The sequence below is a fragment of the Atta cephalotes genome (assembly GCF_000143395.1).
Source record: "Atta cephalotes unplaced genomic scaffold scaffold00049, whole genome shotgun sequence".
NCBI classification, from domain to species: domain Eukaryota; kingdom Metazoa; phylum Arthropoda; class Insecta; order Hymenoptera; family Formicidae; genus Atta; species Atta cephalotes.
In genome coordinates, this window is record NW_012130113.1 from 279,406 (window position 1) to 286,781 (window position 7,376).

The following is a 7,376-nucleotide window of genomic DNA, read 5'->3' on the forward strand; positions in this document are numbered from 1 at the left end:
TACGTACGTACGTAGTAGGTAGTAGGTAGTAGTAGTAAGTTAAGTAAGTAATAACTTAACTTACTTACTTATTACTATATATATAAAATAATTTTCTTTTTACTACACCTAATATGATTATTTATAGGGGGAAGAGGAGGGGAGTATAGTTCATAAAAAATTTACAAATAATACATAAGAAATAATGCATAATAAATAAGACATAAAATGACATGAATAACTTATAAAATGTGTTTATAAAATTTTATTAAGAAATAAGAATGATAAATATATAATTGATAAATATATGAATGATAAATATATGAATAAATATGAAGGGATAAATAATAATTACAAGCTTCCTAGATGTATTATAGTATTGATATGAGATACATATTTCATGTACCTCAATGCGTTTATTGTATTTAGTGCATTGAATTCAATCTGCGCACTTTGTATGCTTTGGGCATAAATTGGGCATTAAGTCTGTTAAAAATGCTATATGTCCCAAACAAGTGGGATATACAATACAAGATAACAAACTAAACAAAAAATACAAAAGCACTTATATTTTACTACAATATACAATACGCTTTACTATTCCTTTACATGTAGATATCACGAAATAATCACTAAGTCTTTTATGCGTCCTACAATAATTATTTTACATAGATTATAATTTATGATAACGCTACTTAACACAGTAACAAATCAATTCAATAATTTCTATTAATATTAATAGTAAGAAACTGAAATAACACAATACTAATATAACATAAAGGCATGTAACAGAGTAGTTGCGGGAAAATTACTTCCACTCTTTCTACTTTTTCTGACATCTGCGGCGTATTTGCCGGAATAGCCTTATACTCATTGATTTAGTTTAGACGATCCTATGTTATACAGCTATGTTATTTCATGTGTGATATTTCTAATAATAATTTTTACTTCACTGTGAAAATCTACTATTCAATTTGAACAAAGTCTTTAATTTCTTTAAAAGCTAACTTCATGATATTCGTATGAGTGATAATTTGCATAAAATTGTATGATATAATATGATAGCATTACGACTTTGAAAAAAATAGTTTTATTTCTTCATATCTCTTTATTACATTATAATAAATTATTCACAATGCACAAACGTTATAAAAAAAGAACATAAAGCAGTTACGTTCACATGAAACTTATGTATCAAGTGCTTCGTATTCTAAGAATTAGCAGTAAATATTTGTGATACACTTTGTTTAATAAATCACAGTAACGATGTAAGAATTTGCCATTCTCAAACGACAAAAACGAGCAAAATTCTTTCATTTCCAAGTACGCTCTACCAATACTTCCTGGTGTGAATGAACTTCAAAGTATCGTGTATACTCTTTTCTCTTTTCAAACGTCTTTTTAAATTTAAACGATTGAGAAATATCAGCACTTCTTCAATACCACAATATTAGTCTCTATACATGATCACTAAGAAATATCATAGTTTATTTTAATTTCAAAGTATCATGGATATTAATAAATCGATGATACATCACCTCACGACAGATGCACGCAAAACAAGTTTTGTTAAAAAGAGGGATGAACTTTATAGATAAATCATTTCACAATTTTACTTTCAATGAGTGGTCCACTTTGCATCAATAGAATTAGTACGAGCGTACAATCGATAATAACTAGATCATTCTATAAAATCATAAACGATGTATACACTTTGAAACCGGCTAAGGAATTAGCGAAAAGTATGTCACGGTTAAATCGATTTTATGAGTTTTGAAGATACGCTCCTCACGCGAAATGTTCCCCGATCGTGAATTTAATCTTTATAATAAAATTAGATATCGGTTGATCGTTAATAGAAAATAATAGGAAATCAAAAGCGATTTGATTTGTTCTATAATTTAAATACTTTTTGCATTTTATCTCTCCAAATATAAATTTACACATGAAAATAATCAAACTAATGGATTAGAATTATCTTAAAATGGAATTTAAGAATGCAATTCATTATTCAACTTCAGAAACAATGACTAAATGTAAAATGAATACCCATACGTTTCCAACGGATGCAGTGCAAATAGGGTCAGAGTGAAAAGTAGTTTATGTTATAAAGTGGATACTATCAACTATTGTTTGATAATAGAAATGTACGATGAATGTACGTCATTTGTTTCCATTTAAATAGAAGATGAATAATTCATTTATTAGAATTTGACATGAATCATAAAATCTTATGTCATAAGTTATGTTAATATTACAAAATTATATTTTGCGGATATTTATCCGGTATATGTAAAACGTTTAGATACATTTTAAATATAACATTCAAAATAAGATATTCGAGTTTTTATTGTGCGTTTAACAAATGATGCACACATGTCAAACTGATAAATTACAAAACCAGAATATTTCCTTGGAATATAAAATAAGTTGCAGAGGGAGAAAGATATGAAAAATTTGTACCGGACATCCGCCGCATTCAGAGAGTAGCTAACTTGCTGTGCTCACAAAACCGAAACGCATATTGTGTATAATAAATTCATTCATTACTGATATGACAAGAATGAAAATTTCGAGAGTAATTGAGGTGACGCGTAAGGTGAAGTAATAATTTGCATTACCCGCTTAAATCATTCTTCTGACGCGATCTCAGTGATTGTATTTCAATCACTGGAATTGAGTAAACAAGATTATTTCCTTTCGATAGTCTTTTCTGCTCATCAGTCTGTAATTACGACAAGGCGCCGTTGTCAGCCATATTTTTTTGACGCGTAGTACTAATCAACAATCATGATCACAAGATTGCAAATTGCAATTTTACAAAAATAACTGTAAAATTAACACACATACTTGCATGGGACACAATTATGCGCTTTTAAATACCGATTAAGCTGTTTGCTTATAACAAATACTCGCCGTCAATTTTCATTGGACAACTTAACCGAACTATTACGCAGAAATAGACATGAAAACGTTTTCTTATTAAATGCTAACAATAAACATTTTCAAATGCTTTCGCAGAATAAACTTATATAAAATCCATTTAAATTCTCTATTAACTCACAGATTATAATTATAAATGCTATTTTGTTCTTACTTGTCATCTTTTATAAACGTTTGCTATTTTTTTATCATTAAATATTAAATATGTTATCATATTAAGAATTAAATCTAATAACACTACATTTATTAGTAATTATCGAATTTAAAATTTTCTTTTCATATTTACGTGATTTTTTAATAAAGGGATCCTTTCAGAAAAATATTATGCATTATTAAATCAATTCCAATAACAAAAAGATTAAAAATTTAGAAATTAAAGTTTCTTACACATTTAAACGTCGGTTGATAAATTTTTTGTAATACAAATTTATAATTTTTTAAAAATTAAATACACTTTTAAAAATTTAGTTTGCATACAAAAATTAAATTGCTTCCATGAGGACATAAAATAGGTATAACCTGCTTCGAAAAATTATAATAATTATACATACATTAATATGTAACGATTTCATGATTCGATGAGTCATGAATCCGCGAAGTGTTATTTTTGTATAATGATAAAATATTTCCAGGGAACTTATTGCAGTTTAAGTATAGCTATAAAATAAATTTTGAGATCTCAGTATAAATAATATCTCGCATACTTTTAAATTTCGTTGCATTTCGACATTTTTGAAACACATTCCGAAGCCATCATAAAGAAAAACCGAAACATTTATAATTTTGAGTTGAACCTTGACATCGAATTTCTTCAGTAATATTTTTCAATTATATAATGTCGCAAAGATATGCGAGAGAGATAAGATTCTGTCTATTAAAAAACAAAAAAGATACAAGAACTGCGTCAATCGCTTTTAATCTCACGAGTAAAAATATAATAAGGCATCTGTAACAATATATTTAATAACGACAGAAGAACATTTCATTATTTCATTATTTGTATGTCAGTGGGTCATGGTAGGAGGCAATGTTCCACGTTTTTCATATATACATATACGGCGATACGCCCGCAAATTCTTCCACCTGTCCCATGCATGCGTATACGCATATGAAAATGTAAGAGTCATCGGCGTGACTGTAATCGGGAGAAGCCATTGTCATATTATTAATTGATCCACGAGGCTTGTTTGCTGACCTTTGTTTAGTTTATGATCTCTTTCAATAAGTAAGGAACACTTGAAAGTATAGCATAAAAAAGGATACAATTTTTATGTCATTATTGGTCGTTAGATATAATAACGTAAAAATTGTTAAAACGTTTAATTGTATAAAAAAATTATAAAATAACAGACATATATATTTAATCGTATGTGTGTGTTCTGTGAGATTAGAATTCATGTATTATACATATATTCGATCCTGATCTTATTATTAGTATTCTGAAATTTAGGTTTCTAAAAAATCTGATTATCTAAAATTCAATTTTAAGAAGTTCTTATTGTATCGTTAAGTTTGAATTTTGAACTAACTTTTAATGAAGAAGGATCAATCGCAGAATTTATAATAGTTTTAAAGTCAGTTTAGAATTGTGAGTACTGATTGTTTATATAACATAAATGAGAACTTCAAATAAAGCCAAACTAAAAACTTAACTTCTTCGCAATTATAGAAAATTCCCTAAAATCTTTTTAGTTTTATAATAATCAGATCATTTTTTTAATTCTTTACGTTGTATTGGATTTATTATTTTGAATTTTTTATCTTAAATTCGAATAAAATAGAAAGCAGACAGCTTTTTATATTATATTAAAAGATAAAATTAATTTAAATAATTAAAAATATTAAAAGAATTAATAAAAAAATTGGTTTAATATTTTATACTATAGAAATGTTTAATATTCTTAGATGCGAATGCATTCAAAATCCAATGGATCGATGCATTCAAAATTCGCATCCATTTATAAGATTGAGAGTCGGCATCTAAAATGTTGAATTTGATGAATCTGAATAGACATTTGCATATAAGATATTTCATTCTTATTCAAATAAGAGTTTAGCGAATCATCTTCGTAACATGACAAGATTATGTGTCGCTCTTCTTTCTTTTTTATTAAAATTAGCTTTCAAACGACTTCAAATAAAAAATATTCAATTATTCTGCATAACGATTTTGTTCGTCCAAATATATATGTAATCACAAAGAATCAATTTTTATTAGAAGGATGTCTATTTTTTCAATGTTGAATAATGATAACTATTAGCTTTGCAAATTAATTATTTTTTTCAATAATCGTTCAGTAAAAATTAAGTTCGTAGTACAAACTCATGAGGAAATCGTATTTGTTGTTCATAACTTCAATATTTCTAGAACACGTTCATAAGCCTTATTTTTATTACGCGCATTGTCGATCGTTCATTTTACTGAACGACGTAAAAGAGCATTGTAAAAGAAGTGCATACCGGAGCATTCTAGTGACGGATAATGTGGTCTGTCGCTCGTAAAATATCGTGTTTTAAGACTAGTAAATTAGCACATTCTCGACAAGACGCAGCATTTTTTATGATCGATCAGACTCCGTCTCTTCCCGATGTGGGATCGAGAAAGACGTTGACGCGAGTCGTAAAAGGTTGACGCGCGAGTGAACGTCAATGACGGACACTCACGGTCCTCGTGAGTGAATGGGCGAACGTTGTGCGATGGCTGCGTATAGCCAGCCAGATGTCGAGCGTTTATGCAAGATCGTTATAACATAACGCAGCAATTTAACCTGGTGCAGAAGTGTTTCCATTTTAGTCCTTTCTCCGCGCGTTTCATGGTTTCAGCGCGAAATCGGGTACGTGAATTTATGTGGCCGCTTAGATGCAACGACCAATTTCTTACTACTTATTATATCCAAGCTACTTGGATGAATGCAATTGCATAGTCGAGTCCTTCTTCGAATGACGTTCAAAGATGTACTGACGCTGAAAGGAGCATTTTGTAATCTTTAAGTGATAATATTGCAGACAATATGACGCGCAAAGCCAGTGTAAAGACGTCTGTAAAATATTTTAATCTTTTAAACGTGTTTCAAATGTCTTTCAGACACCTTCAGAGATCCAATACATTTCAGAAGACAAAAGTTTGGAAACACATTATAGAAATTGACATTGTATTACTTATTCGAATATTTATAATTGTTTTTTTTTAAACAATAATTCTTCAGATCCAATAACAGTTATTGGATCTAAAAGATTATTGTTAGAAAACGTATTGTTACGGATTTGAATAAATAATCTCAAAAATGTCAATTTAAAAAAATTTCCAAACTTTTGACCTGGAAAAAATTCTATAAACTTCAATTTTGCGAAAAATAAATAAAAATGTAATAAATTAAAAATCTAAAAAAAACCAAGCGAAATATTCATTATTTAAAGATTTGTTCAAATGTCAAAACATACTAAGATGTTTATTATTAAAAATAAAATAACTATACTGACTGATAATAAAATGAATGATATTACAAAGATCCGTAACAAACGTTTTGATTCCTATCGGATCATTTTCAATTACATGTATAATAAATTTAAAAGTAGCATTAAAAAAAATGTTCATAAAACATTAAAGAATCGTTCAGAAACGCAGAAATAAGTTTCATTCAACGTCTTCAAAATGATACAGATTCGTGACACAGATAGAGCAAAGAATTATATAGGAAATGACTAGTTCGCTGTACTCGCTTTGATATCACAATCGGAATGCTAAATATTACTGAAACGTGAGTCACTGACGAGATGTTTTGCAAACTAGGCAACGATAATCTTCTACGTTCTATTATATAGAAATCGAGGCTTTGTTGTTTCATGTATGGATGCAACTTACATCTCGAAGACATCTTACGAGATAAGAATTCTTCAAAGAGTATTACACTAATTATAAGTGAATGAATATGAATAAAGAATTACGTATATGTACGTACGAATTATGTACATCTTATCAATGTTTTGCTAATATTACCATTAGTATTTTCTAGTACAATACTATGTTTATAGTATTGTACAATATTACGATCGAACAAAATATTACGGGAAAGGATGCATTACTCAATCAACAACTTTATCAGCATTGGCTCATCATAAGTAAAAAATTTTATATTTCAATGCCTAAGTATTCGTTGAAAAAAATTGAAGATATAATATAATACAATATACAATTAACTATATGATATAAAGAAAGCTGCAATAGCTATAATTATTAAAAACACATAATATTAAACTATTTAATAAGGTTTTATTATCTGCAATTTTGTGTGTGTGTGTGTGTGTGTGTGTGTGTGTGTGTGTGTGTGTGTGTGTGTGTGTGTGTGTGTGTGTGTGTAGTAGTATAAGTAGTAGTAGTAGTTATTAAGTTAGTTAGTAGTAAGTAACGTAAACGTAAACTAGTACGTAGTAGTGTATATACGTAGTACGTACGT

General features: G+C 28.5%; 1 protein-coding gene across 1 annotated transcript in view; it reads right to left on the reverse strand.

Moving 5' to 3' along the window:
* The window catches only part of LOC105622810, a 53,643-nt gene that overhangs the window by 30,044 nt on the left and 16,223 nt on the right, over positions 1 to 7,376 (reverse strand). The gene's annotated exons all lie outside the window — the stretch shown is intronic.